Here is a 19024-nt window from a genome sequence, read left to right on the forward strand (position 1 = left end):
CTTTGCAATAGAATACCTTGTATTTGTCATCTTTTTGCATTTAACATGTTTTACCATATATAGATTATTCTTTTCGGTTTTGTTTGGGGAAAAAAATAGTGGAAAAGATTCATTTAAGTACCTTTCTGCCTAATATATTAGACACGTTGACAACACAGTGTAACGGGATGAACTGGGCTTGGAGTTGAGTCATTTCATCTCTGAGTTTCACTTTCCTCATCTGTAAAGTTAAAAAAATTGATTAGATAATCTGCAATGTCCAATTCAATTCAAATAATTTATGATTATTTCTCATGTGTATGTTGTCTTCTGCATTCATGACTCAATCTTGGCTTTTCTATTTAGTCCCTAAAGAAAATATGCCATTTAATGTGTAGCTTTCAGGCAACCTGTGCCTTGTGGCCATGACCTGATTGTAGTTACGAGAACTTCTGAACCCTTAGTTTCAACTGTGCTGTTGCAACACACTATATATACATTGTGAGTTGAGTTGAAATATTTGTTTACTGGTAATAAAAAGTACTAAAGTTTGTGATTTTTCCCAAGGGCCCTCTAAGGAATCTCAAAGATAGTTTTAGTGTAAAACACATCCTGAAATTTTTATTTAAGGTCCAGTCTTGGTAAAGCAAAGTCAAAAGAGTTTGAGAAAATTTAATCATGGGTGCCTGAGAATAATAATTGGTTTCCCATTTAATTAAAAATGAAATAAAATATTTAAATATAGAAGGCAGAATTATTTTAAGAAAATTTAGATCTTTGGCAAGTGGAAAACGTTTGTTCTTCGTTTTGGTCTTTGTTTTAATAAAAAGGACATTATAAAGTCAAAACAAAGCAAAGCAAATTACCCTGATGAGATATGGAAAATCTGAGCAGATTATACGGAAGCTAAAGAGCAACTCAGTCTTCTTTCAAGCTCTTTGAAAACGAGATTATTGTAACAGAAAACCAAATTCTACTTTGGTATTGACATAATACTTAGCAATAAAGGTTTTACAAGCTCTTCCCTCCCCCTCTTCTTCACCTGAATAAGTGCATCAAAGGGAGGGTAATTGTCAAATTTTTAATGCACTTTATCGTTTCTTTTCAGGCTCCTATTCTCTCTGCTACTTGTATATACTTGTTTTTCATATTTTGGAACAAATAGACACTTCAGGACAAAACTCTTTGTCCTAGAAAAACTCATTCCGTTATCCTGATATTCAGTTTTATTTCTCTGTCACTATTTGTTCTTGGTCTCAACTACCTACATGAATTACAAACTTCAACCAAAGTAACTAAATTCGATTTCAGAGAAAATTGGAAGGAAAGTAATTTGAAAACTGTCAGGTGCAAGCATTTTTGTAGAATAGGAAACTCATGAATACGTATAACTTCTAAATCTTAAAATTGCAAAAATAAACATGTTCATTAAATACATGACCCAAAGATAGCCACTCCATGGTATATAAATATAACCAGATGTATATAAACTTGAAATTATGCTTAGCAATATTTCAGTATTGAATTTTACAATTAAATAGTTACCCAATGATTAACCATTAATTCCGTTTAATATTAGTCCAAAGTTCTAAGTTACCTGAAGATCTTGGAAATTATGTTCAAGCTGACATACTACAGAACATAATTACTGTTATAAAAACATTTGTCAGAATTATGATTCAATTAATTTGAACACATATTTTATGTTTTTAGCTCTTCCAAATATTATGTAAGAGTAGTGTTAGCTTACCTAGTCAGTAGACCAGCATGAGAAATTTAGGGGCTTCAGATTAACTTGTCTCTTCTTGAGATAGCAGACCCAGTTCTCATTTTAAAAAAAGCAAAATATTCTTGCATTATACTCCATATTTATATAGAAAAGACAGCCATTTTTTTAAAACCAAAGTTATTAAATAAGTTTAATTTGTCCAAAGATTCATCTTAATTATATGAATTGAAATTCTTAAATATTTGTGAGCTTGTTGCTTCTGTAAGACTGTTTTTAACATCTCTTACTTAAAATACTAGAAATTTAGTTTCTCTATTTTCTGTGAATTTGGGAAATATTAAGTTTATAGAAACACATTTATCTCTATAAACCAATCAGAAGAGAGCTCCTTTGAAGTCCTTTAAGAGATGCTTCAGTTCAATTTATTAATACTTTCTGGTAGTAGGAAATCATTTCATACTTAAGAGGGTAAAGGCTTTTGTTGGTTACAGACAGAAACACAGATCTTATAGCTTCATTTCTACAACTTTAGTCAGTAACAAGTCAAACATAAACGCTGTCAACTGAAAAAAAAAAACAACACAACCTAAAAGTTGAGAGTTGTGTTTTATTCAGTGGACAAAACCGAGGACTTAAGCCTAGGACACAGGCTCTCAGATAGCTCTGAGGGACTGCTCGGAAGAGGTAAAGGAGGAGCCAGAATATATAGGAGTTTTTTGCAACAAAAAAACCAGGTAGTCAGAGCATCAAAAGATTAAAGAAAACCAGACATCTCAAGTTTCAGAATTTAGTGCTTTTCTACGTATGGGAAGATGCAAGAGTCTGGGCTCACTGAAATCATTCCTTTGATATGCATCTCAGCTATCTGGGGCCAGTATCCTGTTTTCTCATCCTGAGTCTCCTCAGGGTGCACCGTTGGGGTGGCTGCAGCAGCTGACTGCTAGATGGGGGGGGCATCCTGCCTCCACCCTGAGTTCCCTCAGGGCTCACTGCCCGGGCAGCTGTAATGTGGTGGCTTGATGGCTGCCTTTGTTTACTGATATGGCAGGTGGCATTCTTAGTTCACAGTGCCCCCTCATGATCATAAATTCGACCAATGTTTGGGAGGCATTTCATGAACAATTTTTGTCCCATGGCACTGGGAAATTCATCCCAGATCAGGTGAAGATTTTTTTTTTTTTCCACACTGTGTGGCATGTGGAATCTTAGAGCCATGTGGGATCTTAGTTCCCCAACCAGGGGTCGAACCCAGGTCCCCTGCATTGGAAGATGGAGTCTTAACCACTGGACCACTGGGGAAGTGCCCAAAGATTTTGTTGATATGCCATTCCAGGGGCTAATTTCTGGATTAGGCCTAGTTGATAATTTAAAATTCTCTGGGTGGTGGAGACATGAGGACCTGCTGTCTGCACAGCGTCTGGGTGCTGGGCTTCTTCCTGTACCTCTTCTCGCTGCAAACCCCACCTATCAGAAGACAGGCTGCCTAAAGTCGTACTGAGCTCACAGCCACCTCAAAACACACCCCTTGACAAGGCCCTGCCCATTAGAGGGACAAGACCTAGCTTAACCCACGAGAGGGCAGGCACCTGTCCCTCCCACCAGGATGCCTACACAAGCCCCTGGACCAACCTTGCCCACCAGGGAGCAGACACCAGAAGCAAGAACTACAAGCCTGCAGCCTGTGAAAGGAGACCACAAACACAGAAAGTGAGACAAAAAAAGAAATATGTTACAAATGAAGGAAAAAGATAAAAACTCACAAGAACAACTAAATGAAGAGGAGATACGCAATCTACCTGAAAAAGAATTCAGAGTAATGATAATAAAGATGATCCAAAATCTCGGAAAAAGAGTGGAGGCACAGATCAAGAAAGTAAAAGAAATGTTTAACAAGGAGCTAGAAGATTTAGAGAACAAACAGAGATGAACAATACAATAACTGAAATGAAATACACTAGAAGGAATCAACAGCAGAATAACTGAGGCAGAAGAACGAATAAGTGAACTGGAAGACAGAGTGGTGGAAATCACTTCCACACAACAGAATAAAGAAAAAAGAATGAAAAGAAATGGGAACAGTCTCAGAGACCTCTCAGACAATATTAAATGCACCAACATTTGCATTATAGGGGTCCCAGAAGGAGAAGAGAAAGAGAAAAGTCCTGAGAAAATATTTGAAGATATAATAGCGGAAAACTTCCCTAACACGAGAAAGGAAACACTCAAGTCCAGAAAGAGCAGAGAATCCCACACAGGATGAACCCAAGGAAGAACATGTCAATATACATATTAATCAAACTGACCAAAATTAAAGACAAAGAAAAAATACTATAAGCAACAAGGGGGGACTTCCCTGGTGGTCCAGTTGTTGGGACTCTGTGCTTCCACTGCATGAGTTCAATCCCTGGTTGGAGAACTAAGATGCCACATGCCATGTAGTGCAGCCAAATAAATAATAAATAAATTTAAAATATAAAAGCAACAAGGGAAAAGCAACAAATAACATACAAGGAAATCTCCAAAATGTTATCAACTGAGTTTTCAGCAGAAACTCTGCAGGTGAGAAGGGAGTGTCACGATATATTTCAAGTGATGAAAGGGGAAAACCTACAACCAAGAATACCCAGCAAGGCTCTTATTCAGATTTGGTGGAGAAATCAAAAACTTTACAGACAAGCAAAAGCTAACAGAATTCATCACCACCAAACCAACTTCACAACAAATGCTAAAGGAACTTCTCTAGGTGGGAAAGAGACCAGCAACTTAAAACACTTCTGTATACATATAGACTGCTAAATCAAAACCTCTTGGGAACAGCAAACCCAAAAACTACAATAGATACACACAAAAAAGTAAAAGCAACACAAACACAACACTAAAAATGGTCATCAAACCACAAGAAAAGAGAACAAAAGAGGAAGGGAAGAAAAATGACTTACAAAAACAAATCCAAAACAATTAAGAAAATGGCAATAGAAACATACATATTGATAATTACCTTAAATGTAAATGGATTAAATGCTCCAAGCAAAAGACACAGACTGGGTGAATGGATACAAAAACAAGACTTGTATATATGCTGTCTACAAGAGACCCACTTCAGACCTAGGGACACATACATACTGAAAGTGAGGGGATGGAAAAATATATTCCATGCAAATGAAAATCAAAAGAAAGCTGGAGTAACAATATTCATGTCAGACAAAATAGACTTTAAAATAAAGACAGTTACAAGAAACAAGGAAGGACACTATGTAATGATCAAGGGATCAATCCAAGAGGAAGATATAACAATTATAAATATATATGCTCCCAACATAGGAGTATCTCAATATATAAGGCAAATGCTAACAGCCATAAAAGGGGAAATCGACAGTAACGCAATAGGAGTGGGGGACTTTACAGCACTTGCACCAATAGACAGATCATCCAGACAGAAAATTCATAAGGAAACACAAGCCTTAAATGACATATTAGACCAGATAGACTTAATTGATATTTATAGGACATTCCATTCGAAAGCAGCAGAATACACTTTCTGCTCAAGTGCACCTGGAATATTCTCCAGGATAGATCACATCTTGGGCCACAAATCAAGCCTTGGTAAATTTAAGAAAATTGAAATCATATCAAGCATCTTTTCCAACCACAATGCTATGAGATTAGAAATCAATTACAGGAAAAAAAATACTGTAAAAAAACACAAACACATGGAAGCTAAACAATATGTTACTAAACAACCAATGGATCACTGAAGAAATCAAAGAGGAAATCAAAAAATGTCTAGAGACAAATGACAACGAAAACACGACAATGCAAAACTTATGGGATGCAGCAAAATCAGTTCTAAGAGGGAAGTTTATAGCAATACCACTTTACCTCAGAAAACAAGAAAAATATCAAATAAACAACCTAACCTTACACCTAAAGCAACTAGAGAAAGAAGAACAAACAAAACCTAAAGTTAGTAGAAGGAAAGAAATCATAAATATCAGAGCAGAAATAAATTGAAATAGAGACAAAGAAAACAATAGCAAAGACTAATTAATGAAACTAAAAGCTGGTTCTTTGAGAAGATAAACAAAATTAATAAACCTTTAGCCAGACTCATCAAGAAAAAAAAGGGAGAGGACTCAAATCAATAAAATTAGAAATGAAAAAGGAGAAGTTACAATTGACACCACAGAAATACAAAGGATCATAAGAGACTACTACAAGCAACTATATGCCAATAAAATGGACAACCTAAAAGAAATGGACAAATTCTTAGAAAGGTTCAACTTTTCAGGAAGGTTTCTTTTCTATTTCAGGAAGAAATAGAAAACATGGAGAGGGCTTCCCTGGTGGCGCAGTGGTTGAGAATCTGCCTGCTGATGCAGGGGACACGGGATCGAGCCCTGGTCTGGGAAGATCCCACATGCTGCGGAGCAACTAGGCCCATGAGCCACAACTACTGAGCCTGCGCGTCTGGAGCCTGTGCTCTGCAACAAGAGAGGCCACGATAGTGAGAGGCCCACACACCGTGATGAAGAGTGGTCCCCACTTGCCGCAACTAGAGAAAGCCCTCGCACAGAAACAAAGACCCAACACAGCCATAAATGGATAAATAAATAAATAAATAAATAAATAAAATTTAAAAAAAAAAACTGCCAGCAAACAAAAGTCCAGGACCAGATGGCTTCACAGGCGAATTCTACCAAACATTTAGAGAAGAGTTAATACCTATCCTTTTCAAAAAATTCCAAAAAATTGCAGAGGAAGGAACACTCTCAAGCTCATTCTATGAGGCTACCATAACCCTGATACCAAAACCAGACAAATATATCTCAAAAAAAGAGAAGTACAGGACAATATCACTGTTGAACATACATGCAAAAATCCTCAACAAAATACTAGCAAACTGAATCCAACAACACATTAAAAGGATCATACACCATGATCAGGTGGGATTTATCCCAGGGATGCAAGAATTCTTCAACATACATAAATCAATCAATATGATACACCACATTAACAAACTGAAGAATAAAAACCACATGATCATCTCAATAGATGCAGAAAAAGCTTTTGACAAAATTCAACATCCATTTATGATAAAAATTCTCCAGAAAGTGGGCATAGAGGGAACACACCTCAACATAATAAAGGCCATATATGACAAACCCACAGCAAACATCATTCTCAATGGTGAAAAACGGAGAGCATTTCCTCTAAGATCAGGAACAACAAGGATATCCACTCTCTCTGCTTTTATTCAACATAGTTTTGGAAGTCCTAGCCACGGCAGTTAGAGAAGAAAAAGAAATAAAAGGAATCCAAATTGGAAAAGAAGAAGTAAAACTGTCACTGTTTGCAGATGACATGATACTATACATAGAAAACCCTAAAGATGCTACCAGAAAATGACTAGAGCTCATCAATGAATTCAGTAAAGTTGCAGGATACAAAATTAATACACAAAAATATCTTGCATTCCTATACACTAACAATGAAAGATCAGAAAGAGAAATTAAGGAAACAATCTGATTTACCATCACAATAAAAAGAATAAAATACCTAGGAATAAATCTACCTAAGGATGCAAAAGACCTATACTCAGAAATCTATAAGATGGTGGTGAAAGAAATAAAAGATGACACAGCAGTTGGAGAGATATACCATGTTGTTGGATTGGAAGAATCAATATTGTGAAAATGACTATACTACTTAAAGTAATCTACAGATACAATGCAATCCCTGTCAAATTACCAATAGCATTTTTCACAGAACTAGAACAAAAAAAATTTACAATTTTTATGGAAATACAAAAGACCCTGAATACCCAAGGCAATCTTAAGAAATATGGAGCTGGAGGAATCAGGCTCCCTGATTTCAGACTATATTACAAAGCTACAGTAGTCAAAACAGTATGGTACTGGCACAAATACAGAAGTATAGATCAATGGAATGATACAAAGCCCAGAGATAAACCCATGCACCTATGATTACCTAGTCTATGACAAAGGAGGCAAGAATATACAATGGGGAAAAGACAGTCTCTTCAATCAGTGGTGCTGGGAAAACTGAACAGCTACATGTAAAAGAATGAATTAGAACATTCTCTAACACCATACACAAAAATAAGCTCAAAATGGGTTAAAGACCTAAAGGTAAGACTGGATACTATAAAACTCTTAGAGGAAAACATAAGCAGAACACTCTCTGACATAAATCACAGTGAGATCTTTTTTGATCCACCTCCTAGAGTAATGAAAATAAAACAAAAATAAACAAACGGGACCTAATTAAACTTAGAAGCTTTTGCATAGCAAAGGAAACCATCAACAAAACGAAAAGAAAACCCACAGAATGGGAGAAAATATTTGCAAATGAAGCGACCGACAAGGGATTAATCTCCAAAATATTCAAACAGCTCATGCAGCTCAATATCAAAAGAAAAAATAACCCAATCAAAAAATGGGCAGAAGTTCTAAATAAACATTTCTCCAAAGAAGACATACAGATGGCCAAGAGGCACACGAAAACATGCTCAACATCACTAATAATTAGAGAAATACAAATCAACACTACAATGAGGTATCACCTCAAGCAGTTAGAACGGCCATCATCAAAAAATCTACAAACAATAAATGCCAGAGAGGGTGTAGAGAAAAGGGAACTCTCCTGGACAGTGGTGGGAATGTAAACTGGTACAGCCATTATGGAGAACAGTACGGAGATTCCTTTTAAAACTAAAAATAGAGCTACCATATGATCCAGCAATCATGCCATTCTTGGGCATGTATCTGGAGAAAACCATAATTTCAAAAGGATACATGCACCCCAATGTTCATTGCAGCACTATTTACGATAGCCAGGACTTGAAAGTAACCTAAATATCCATCAACAGAGGAATGGATAAAGAAGATGTGATACATATATACAATGGAATATTACTCAGCCATTAAAAAGAATGAAATCATGTCATTTGCAGTGACATGGATGGACCTAGAGATTGTCATACTGAGTGCAGTCAGACAGAAAAAGACAAATATCATATTATATCGCTTATATGTGGAATTTAAAGAAATTGTACAAATGAACCTATTTAAAAATAGAAATTGTGTCACAGATCTAGAAAACAAACTTATGGTTACAGGGCGGGGGTAAGGGGGAGGGAGGGATAAATTGGGAGATTGGGATTGACATATACACACTAATATATATAGAATAGATAATTAAAAGAACCTACTGAATAGCACAGGGAACTCTATTCAATACTCTGTAATGACCTATATAGGAATAGAATCTAAAAAAAGTGGATATATGTGTATGTATAACTGACTCACTTTACTGTACAGCAGAAACTAACAACATTGTAAATCAACTATACTCCAATAAAAAAAATTCTCTGGTTCCTGTCTTACTGGTATATTGTTATCCAGGAAATATTTTCCCCTGTTGCTTCTTCCCATACCTAGAATCACACTATTACGATTATTTTATGAGTCATAAATATGATCTATTTCCTCAAGATGTTTAGCCGTTATTAATTTTGTTGGAGGCCTGTTTACACGTTGTGTAATGTAAGAGATAACCTTATAAAATAGGATATAAGTAATACCGCTAGTAACATTAAATAAAATCATAGTGAGGCTGGGAGACACAAAGCATAAACAATTTGGAAACAAAGAACAAATTAAAACAATGATTAGTATAACTAGTTGTAATTCAGTTGCAATAAGACATGAAGCCCATAGGAGAGCCAGCTGGAGAATCCAAATTCTAGAAGGAAAAAAGATAAACGTTTCATCTTTGTTTACAAAGGTATACTTTATCAACTTGTTGGAGGTCATAGCATAAGAAGAAAGGTTTTTCTGAAAATCAGAGATTAAAAACTAGTGTATTTCTCAAGAGTCACAAAGTTATAAATCATATTTATCAGTTCATTTAGTCCCATGTAATTAATTCCTATTTATCTGAATGAAGTCATCAGGTTTTCCCTTAGAGCTTTGTCATTTGTTATTTAGTTCAGTGGTATTATCTAAAGGCTATCAGAAACTTATATTTGTTTAAAAGCGCTTTTATGAGTCTTCTTGAAGATCTTCATTTTTTAAAGCATCAGTGTAAAATAATGATTGTCTATAAAGGTCAAAACTTAAAATGGCATACTTAAAGATTTGATTACAATAAAATTGGCAAGAAACTTGGATACTTCTGTGACATACAACATTTTAAGATTACATTATTTCAAGGTATATGAGATTTTAGGAGTTCCATATAAATTTTGGAATATCTATATTAATGACATTTATCCATACACTATAAACTAAGATTCACCTCCAATCACTTGGCAATGTTTTTCAAGTAATTTAACACACCAAATAAGCCTATTTAATTTAACATTCCTCTCTGAGATGTCTCAGGGTTCCTTCAAAGCATCCTAGAGTTAGCTGGAGGCTAAAAGAACTTTAGTTAGAATTTGATATTTGGGAAGTTTTGTTTAAAAAGGTTTTAAAACACAATAGGGTCATAGGACACTGTGAAACAATACTTATTCATTTAACCAAAATAGTAAAAAGATTTCAAAAATCAAATACAGATCACTTAAGGGCATGGAAGCTCAATCTGTTATCAAATAGGAGCACTCAAGAAACTGTTCTCGTAAACAAGAGAGAAATCAAATTCCAGTCTTTTACTAGCTTACTTTTAACAAGATCCATTTACTAATTTAAATTCAATCTAAATTTAGCAAATCCTGACCATGCATAAAACTTTCTCAGGGTTCCTTTCCACAACCTTCCATCATTTTCTGTATCCATTAGTTTGTCCCTTATTTTTCCATTCCAAAACAAACAGATCTAAACCTACTTTCTTTTCCCTTAATACAACGCAATTCCATTCCTCATACCTTCTTTACTGAAGACACACAGCCTACTTTCCTACTGTATACTGAAATGTTTCCTTATTATTTCTATTAGCTTTAATTACATGTTTAAATTAGAATCTTCAACTCTTACAAACCTTAATTTCTAGTGAAAACTAAGAAGCAAGCAATTATTAACTCTTTTACATTAGCATTCTGTAGATTGTGAACGTAATACCAGTGACAATTTCTAAAAACATTTGCTTTCTTATAGAGAACACCTCAGGATAGCACCAAACATATTCATTAATAGTCTGAAACACCTTTAGTTTCTCTGTTTAGTAATTGTTGTCTCAGTATTTTATATTTTTGGGAAATGATCTAGTTATTCAATAAACTTCCATCATTTAACTTAAATTAGTGTAACTCTAGAATTTTAAGTTACCAAGTATCTGGAGAGATCATTTTAAGTAGACATTTTAAAAACATAATTATTTTTAAGGAGTTCACCCAAAAGCTCTTCTTATTTGCATTTAATTTACTTATAAGGATTTTATATATTAAACTGGGGTAAATAGAGCAGACTTGTTTGGCCTTTAATGTTGGGGACCAGTAGGGGATCCCTTTTGGCTCATTTAACCTTAGGTACTGTAATATCAAAACCTTGGTTTTTTAATCCCATAAATGTTCGTTTTATTTATCCCATTTCAAATAACCATCTAAAGATTTCTTTATCCGTTTGGGATAAATCTTTTTAAAATTTCTACATTGTTGGGAAAGAAATATCTAGGCTTTCCTTACTTTTTTTTTTTTCCTGTTAACATTAATTATTCTAATGTTTTTATTAGCATCTGTAATACCCATTGAGGGAAAGCAAAGACCGCAAGTAAAGCTTCCCAAACCAGTTTTTTTTATTTGTGTTAAACTAAGGAAGTTCTTAGGTTAACCATTAGATTTCTTTTTTCCACCTTTAATTTGATTTTTTATAGGTACCAATAAAGCTGCTGTTTATAATGAGAGCTCTTTAAAACTTTACAAATTTAGAAGTTTCTCCAATTTAAAGGATCCATCATTTGACTATTAATGAGATATATATTCATAGTGATTCAAACCAATAGGGTGCAAGAGGCTTCCCCATAAGAGAGTGGGGAGGATACCACCTAAATAAGACCCAGAAAGTTTACTCCCAAAAACAACATGGCAGAGGTCAAGGTTTCAATACACACACACACACACACACACACACACACACATACACACACAAGATCAGGTAGAACATTTACATCTCAAAGACACAGGAGGAGAAAGGCAAGTTTCCCCTACAAGGCTGTTGTTTAAGGTCAGAATTCTGAAAAGATTTTTATCAAGCCGGCTTTCTAAATTTAACTGTAATATGCAATAAAAGAGCCCCCTTATTTTCAGGGTGAGATTTCCTTTAATTTCCAATTAAGTAAATACTCCTAAGTTTTGTACGTACATAAATTTGGCTGAGGTATTAATTGGAGGCTGGCAATATGTCGCTCCTTTTTCTTTTGTTTTGAAACTTTTATTCCCCATTCTGGGGTTGGTTTGTCAAAATAAAATCGCTAGCGTAGTCAATTCAAGGAAAAAGAACAGGCCAGTCTTCCCTCTAATAACTCAGTCCAACCCTACTCAGTGTTTAACTGAGCAAAGCGTTCCCAGTCCTTCAACTGAGGATAAACCCCTCAGTGTCTAAACTGAGTGAAATCTTCCCAGTGTCTTTCACTGAGAATAACACACTCAGTGCCTAAACTGAGCAAAAATCTTCCCAGTGTCTCTTTCACTGAGGATAACCCAGGTACCTCTTCTTGAAACTAAGTTTCAAGCATAACCTACTCCTCCAGAGAGGAGTTTAACACCACCAAATAAAACTTAGGATTACCAACCAATAATGGGAGATGCTAGAACCAGGACAAACTCACCCAAATTTGTCTGGACTCTCCGAGGACGTGGATGGGCACAAGAGGCCTCTGCTGGTACCAAGGCTCCGGATCCCCATAGAGTTCAGGCGAAGGGGAGAAGTCCTCTCTGAGTCCCTTCATAATTAGTCGCCAAAACCTCTGACCAAAAAAAATGCACAACCTAAAAGTTGAGCTATGTTTTGTTCAGTGGACAAAATTGAGGACTTAAGCCCTGGACACAGCATCTCAGATAATTCTGAGAGACTGCTCCAAAGAGGAAGCGGGAGAAGCCAGGACGTATAGGAGTTTTTGCAACAAAAGACCAGGTAGTCGGAACATCAAAAGATGACTGTTAGTAAAACAAAACCGGATATCTTATGCATCAGAAGATGCAAGAGTCTGGCCTCACTGAAATCATTCCTTTGACATGCATCTCAGCTATCTGGGGCCAGTATCATGTGTTTTCTCATCCTGAGTCTCCTCAGGATACACCATCTGGGGTGGCTGCAGCAGTCGACTGCTAGATGGCAGGCATTCTTTGTTTCCATCCTGAGTTCCCTCAGGGCTCACTGCGAAGGGCTGCTGTAATGTGGTGTCTAAAAAAATTGCAGTTGTGTGTTTTGACTGGTCTAGTGGCTCCTGGAAGTATCAGGTCAGGGGCTTGCCTTTGTTTCAGCTACATTTGAACTTTCGCAGGGCTGAAGTGGTCCCCTGGGTGGCGTTTGTCAAAAGGATTTAAAGAAAAATGTACTAACCACAGCTGCCTGAAGCAAGGCAGATCAGATGGGGTAAGCAGCAGGCAGACTGAAAGGCTTGGAAGGAAGATAATACATGGGGGAATAAAGGCTTTGAAAAGCTTCTAGGTATACTAGATGGTCTAGGAGCCATATAGCATGCCAGGGCCGCGTGTGTGCTCAGAAAAGACCTGAGAAGATGCTAAACTTTCACCTGTGTCTGACCTTTAGGCTCCTCACAACAGACAGTAAAGGCTATGGCAGAACTGTAAACAGGCTGCCTAAATCATGAGTCCATGTCCCAACACAAAGCTAATCTGGGAGGTACATCTTGGAGGGGGGAGACTGAGGGCCCTAATTGTTTAAGAAAATCTGTCAGATCAATAGCTGACCCCTAAATTAATGGAACAGAGATTTCGGCGGCCACACATGACAAAGAATACAGTCTTTACAAAAATAGTTTAAAAACTAGCTAAACAAACCACTGTGACATTCAACAAACAGAAACAAAAAACCCCGGGGGCTGGGGGGAAGAATCTGATTTCCAGTTACTAGATTAGAATATTCAAAATGTCCAATTTTCAACAAAAATTGAGGCATGAAAAGTAAGAAAATGTGGCCCATTCACAGGAAAATAATATTGCTGGGTTAGATACAAAACTGGTTAATGTTTAACAGAGCAATACCACAACTTCGTAGTTATGTTTTCCATTGAACAGAAATGATATTTAACTCTACTGGACAAAATCTAAAAGTTAACCTGTAACTTCACTTAATGTGAAATCTTTAAGCAAAATCTTAAAAGTCATATGAAAAGGACTTCATATACTCAGCTGAAACTCCCACACCCAAAGACTTGTGAAACAAGTAATTCCATCAAGCTTTCTGGTGTTCTCATAATATAAGGACACCCCTATTAAACCATGGAGGCCATATTTATCCCAGAGAAAGAATGCACATATATGGCCATTTTGCTCCTGGTTACAGCTGTATGCTAAAGACTCTGAGGTCCCAGTTTTGTTTTTTCAGATGAGTCACTAATTTTGCTAATCCCCATGGTGACCTATTTCCTCTTTAACCTTAGTCAGTCATCCTCACTTATTAAGACCACTTGAAAGATCATCTGGAATGTATTTCTCTTATCATTATTATTAAGGAACCAACTGAATGCTAATAAGTTCTCATAGTGGTCAGAGTAGCCATATTGTTTTACAGAATAAGCAATATTAGTTATTTCACTGGACACCAAGCTACAATAAAGTTTGCTATATAAAAATAGTGTAAAACTTGGAGCAAATGGAACAAGTTTCTCCTCCCCCTTTTCAGATATGTCATTGAATAAACAATTTTAGCTTTTCTAAACACTCTGACCATTTCTTTTCTGACTCTTTGTTCACTTAAATGTAAATTTTCTATCCTAGCTGTCTTTGCAAACTACATGTTCTCAAGTGCCAAGCTCATGCTGCTATTAATAATGATGGCTAACATGTGGTGATTAAACCCTTGGGTCAATATACATTACTTATATATATATATTAGTTCATTTAGAATGCACAACTTTGAGGTAGGTACAATTATTATTCCTATGTTAAATTAGGAGAAACTAAACACCCAGAGATTAAGTAATTTGCACCCCCCTACCAAATGAATTGACTGGATTAATGAGTGATTTCCATATATGATTTATAATATTGGTTCTAAAGGCAATTCTGCCTAAGGTTGGGTCTTATTATAAAAGGCCAGTATACAGACCACCACAAGGACCTTTTTGGACTACCCGTAATCATTTTCTGATATCTAGGATTTAACAAACTTCACCAGTCTGGCATAGATCACTTTACTCTTGTTACCAAATCCAAGCTGGTACTGCTCGCCAGTACAGCTTGACGTCAGAGCCCACTAGAACATGAGGTAAGCCTACAGATGGTGTCCATGAAATCCCCAGAAAAGGAGACAGATATATACATATCTTCCCCCCTCTCCAACCCCAGGGTCTATGAAATGTTAAGTCCAGAAGTGTGTGGTGACAGCACTCCAAAGAAGATCAATACAGATCGCATAAAAAAAGGGACCCTGGGACACCTGATCTAAAACAATAGCCTCTGAGGCAAGAGGCCCAAGAGGGAATTCAGCCAATTCTTAAAGTTTTTGAAAACAGGACTGGTTAAACAATGCAGGTCCCTGTACAACACCCCTATTCTATTCTCCTGGTCAAAAAGCCAAACTCAGTAGAGTGTCACTTTGTCCAAGACTTGAGCGTTATTAATGAAGTCGTCCAAGACTTGCACCCTGTGGTACCTAACCTGTACACTGTGCTCACAACCATTACAGGAGAGTACAGCTGGTTCTCAGTTCTGGACTTGAAAGATGTTTTTTTTCTGCATTCCTGTTGCAGAAGAATCACAGCAGCTGTTTGCTTTTGAACAGCAGGACCCAGACACACTGCTAGCACAACAGTGTTGTTGGACAGTCCTGCCTCAAGGATTTAAGAATTCCCCTACCGCGTTTGGGGAAATGTTGGCTAGGGACCTTAGAAATTTCATATTGAACGAAGGATTCTGAGTCCTACATATGATAAATGTCTACAAAATACCATCAGAACCCTGAACTATTGTGAATATAAGGTCTCCCAGAAAAAGATCCAGATACATAAGCAACAAGTCACATATCTGGGCTTTGTCCTTTGCCAGGGACAGAGGGATATTTTGCCTGACAGAAAAAAGGTGACTGCAGGCTTGGGAACACCCAAGACCCGCAGACAACTGAGGGGGGTTTCTGGGAATGGCAGGATTCTGTCGGATTTGGATCCTGAACTATGGGCTCATAGTAAAGCCCCTCTATAAGGCTTTAAAAGGGACATGATCTTGAATCCCTTACTTGAACTAAAGAACACCAAACAGCTTTTGAAACAATAAAAACAAAATTAGCCTCGGCCCTGGTTTGGGGACTACCAGATTTAAAGAAACATTTCAAATTGTATGTTCATGAAAGACAAAGCATAAGTCTTGGGGTATTAATTCAAACTCTAGGGCTAAAAATAACCCAAAGACTGCCATCAGACCTCCCCAGAGGGGGACTCAACTCCCGAGAGGCCTGGGGAAAAATGGGCTTGTGAACCCTTTTAAGACTTAAGGTTGCTCTTTTTTAAATGTATTGAGATGGTAATTTCACTGTAGCTGGAGAAGGGTCAACCTATTTAATTTTGTCGAAATAAACAGCACAGGAATTCAGTATATGTACTGGGAACTAGAACCCAAACCCCGAGATTAGAAACTAGACAACAAAATGCTCATGGATTTCATCAGGTTAAAGTAGTTGTAGATAAAAACAGAAAAAGGATTGTACTATTGACTAAAGATTCTAAGGAATTATAGGGTCTTCATCCCTCTTCGCACAGAACTGTGGATCACCGACAGTGGGGAATTGTAAGAGCGAAGAACCTGTGTATTCTATTACTCGAGCATTCAGTTACTTGAGCATTTAATTTACAAAGGAGATCTTGGCCCAAAAGAGGGACTGGACATTCTGGCATCTATAAGAAACTATGTTTCAGGGTGATGTCTATCAGAAAGTTAATCAGCTCATTCCCCACTGTCAATTTTACTGGGGGCTCCTGTGGGGGAATTGAAATTGGGCACCTCAAGCCCAAGGAAGCCCCTGGGTCTGTTCATTCATGAGAATGAGAGGCTCTTGCCTTTCTCTTTTTGTTTCTTCTTATGTTTTAGCCCAGGGCGATCTTTCTTCCAACTCCCTTCTTCCTTACAGTGTTCCCTCCCCAGTGGGTTACTTGCCTTCCAGGAATACAGTGATGCCGCCAGAAAAGTGTCCTTTCATTTGACATCTTCTTTATTCTGTTGTTCTTCCCTGTTGAACATTTAAAAGCAACATCTACCAACTGATAAGGGTTCATTCCAAAAGCAGCACCTAATTGTTGCAACTTTCTCCTGATATCTGAGGCGCTTTGCCCTCCAAAAAGGTCAGATTTACCATTCTAGTATGTTCAGGGGCATCAGGATCTGCACTAGTATAATGTCTGTAGGTATGATAAATCTTTTCCAAAAATTCAGAGGGGTACTCATTTTTTTTTTTTTTTCTGAATTTCTTGAATTTTTTTTCAAACGCTTTTGCTTTGGTTCCCCCCTTTCCAAGCCCTGCCAACTAACAAGTAGGGCTCTAATAAGGGCATTGTTCCCTCCCTGGGGTCCCAATTTGGTTCAGCTGTGTGTACTGCCAAGTGAGCTTCAGGTGTAGAGGGTCCTCTCTGTAAGGAGGCTTGCGACTCTTCCAATTAAAGAAGCCTGAGAAACCCAGCCAGCTGGCCGTTTACATTTAGGCCCCCTAGGGGATAACAGTGTAAGGGAAATTGGCCTGCTTTGGGAGTGGCTCCTGGCCCAAATTGGGTGCCCTGTTGGATCTTAGATGGTGGCAATACCAGATCAGGTCCCTGTGCCCCAGAAGTTAACACAGGCTTTTCTAATTGTTCCCTAGAAGGAGGGTGGAGTCCTGAGCCCCAGTATCAGCAATTGGGGCTGGATAGGAAGGGGAGGTGGTGGAAGGGGTGGATATATTGGCATAGTGGCTAGAGCAGCTGAGACAGTCAGCTCGGCTGGAGGAGTTAAGGTCTGAAGCGATATATCCTCACTCTCATTCCCTTCCTTTTCTTATTTTGCCTGATGTAACAGCACACATGCTTGCACATAAAGGATTTCATCGTTCTTCTCCACCTCTTCACAGAATAGCTATAGAGCCATTCAAAAGCCACTGTAAAACCATAAATAGCAATTGGTCATCTCTCACCATTCAAAGTGTGCCTTTTTGCCTTGCCATCGACCAACCGGGCTGAATTCTGGGATGGGGCTTTGGTTGATTTTAGGAGCCTAGCGGAATCTTTCTTTTCTCCCTGGGAAAAGAAACAAACAAGGACAGGTTTTTTTGCTTGTTTTTTGTTTTTGTCCTGTTCCTTTCCTCCATTTGACATCAGTAGAAGTTTTAAATATCATAAAACTGACTTGGCTGTAAATGGAGAAATGGTACAAAACAAAATGAAACAAAATACCCAAAGGACAAACAGAAAACCCTAAATAAATCCTCAAGTTTGGTCTTGGGGTTTTACATATACAAACGACACAGGAGATCACAGATGACATAATTAACACAGCAAGGCTGACAGTACACGGTGCACAGGGTCCCAAGATAAACCTGCCTAAACCCCTTGTGGAGATCGTAACAGGTACTGTGGCCACACATTCTTACAATAAAATATCATCTTCCTCTCACTCATTAGTTCGTAGCTGTAATCAGATCACTTATTCAAAATGGGCCTCAAAGGACTTTTTTCAGGGATCATTGAAACATTCCCCATTTTTTAAAGACACAAATACAAGACAAACAAACAAACAAAAGGCACACACAAATGCTAGCATCCAAAGAAACAAACAAACTGGTACACAAACTGGGTAAAAGTCCAGCAACTATTTCCTCTCTGTAACAGGGTAACCTCCTGAAATTAGGGAAAAATTGGCTTATTCTGGAGAAAAAAACCCAAATGGAGGGGACACAAAGTTTCTGGCTGTACACACTGGAGTAACTTACCCTACTGTATGGAACTCGTCAGCTCCCAGATGACAATTCTTTGCTCCCACTGCCAAGTGCTGCGGCAGCCGGTGGCACTTTGGGGAATTTTGAAGGGAAGATCCACAGGACAAGTGGTCCTGACAGCTGCTTGGGCCTTACCCCAAAGTTCCCTAACTGGGGCTGGCTGGCCCTGAGCAGCAGGGCTTCTGGCTGGCTTTGCCAACATTTGTTACCAAGTCGA

General features: G+C 37.6%; 2 long non-coding RNA genes across 2 annotated transcripts; both read right to left on the reverse strand.

The window, feature by feature from the left end:
• Window positions 1-30: 30 nt before the first annotated feature.
• LOC132376462 (uncharacterized) lies at window positions 31-12630 on the reverse strand. Its single transcript, XR_009506304.1, has 3 exons — window positions 12497-12630; window positions 1730-1804; window positions 31-220 (listed from the first exon to the last, which is right to left on the reverse strand). It is a non-coding gene; the product is annotated as an uncharacterized LOC132376462 (long non-coding RNA).
• Window positions 12631-17000: 4370 nt separating this feature from the next.
• Window positions 17001-19024, reverse strand: LOC132376434 (uncharacterized). Its single transcript, XR_009506293.1, has 3 exons — window positions 18802-19024; window positions 18007-18109; window positions 17001-17073 (listed from the first exon to the last, which is right to left on the reverse strand). It is a non-coding gene; the product is annotated as an uncharacterized LOC132376434 (long non-coding RNA).

The sequence above is a fragment of the Balaenoptera ricei genome, chromosome 12 (genome assembly GCF_028023285.1).
Source record: "Balaenoptera ricei isolate mBalRic1 chromosome 12, mBalRic1.hap2, whole genome shotgun sequence".
Taxonomy (NCBI): Eukaryota; Metazoa; Chordata; class Mammalia; order Artiodactyla; family Balaenopteridae; genus Balaenoptera; species Balaenoptera ricei.